We start from the raw sequence: 268 nt of genomic DNA, 5'->3' as shown, positions 1-268 counted from the left end.
TAGGGGAAGGGTTTTTTTAAACACATATATAATTAAACATACTGAAGCAAGGACTTTCTTCTAAGCAATGACCCTCTAAACTGAAAAAGAGCAAGCGAGTAAAGTCTCCTCAATTCCGCGTAAGAGCAGCCTGAGTCTCTGCGCGTTATTAGGTTACGTGCGCTAGAAACCGCACACCATTTCATCGGCTTACTTCGCGTTAGGTTACGTGCGCTAGAAACCGCACACCGTTTCATCGGCTTACTTTGAGATCTGAGAACTGCTGTTG

At 44.4% G+C, this 268-nt stretch overlaps 1 protein-coding gene across 1 annotated transcript in view; it reads right to left on the bottom strand.

Annotated features, from left to right (window-relative positions):
- The window catches only part of LOC105535022 (pre-mRNA-processing factor 6), a gene marked incomplete at its 5' end in the record, with an annotated part of 44,773 nt that overhangs the window by 44,309 nt on the left and 196 nt on the right, over positions 1-268 (bottom strand). The window lies entirely within an intron of this gene.

The sequence above is a fragment of the Mandrillus leucophaeus genome, unplaced genomic scaffold (assembly GCF_000951045.1).
Source record: "Mandrillus leucophaeus isolate KB7577 unplaced genomic scaffold, Mleu.le_1.0 Scaffold1402, whole genome shotgun sequence".
Classification (NCBI taxonomy): Eukaryota; Metazoa; Chordata; class Mammalia; order Primates; family Cercopithecidae; genus Mandrillus; species Mandrillus leucophaeus.
Note: the sequence above shows the minus strand (reverse complement) of the source record. Positions and strands in the feature narration are given on the sequence as shown.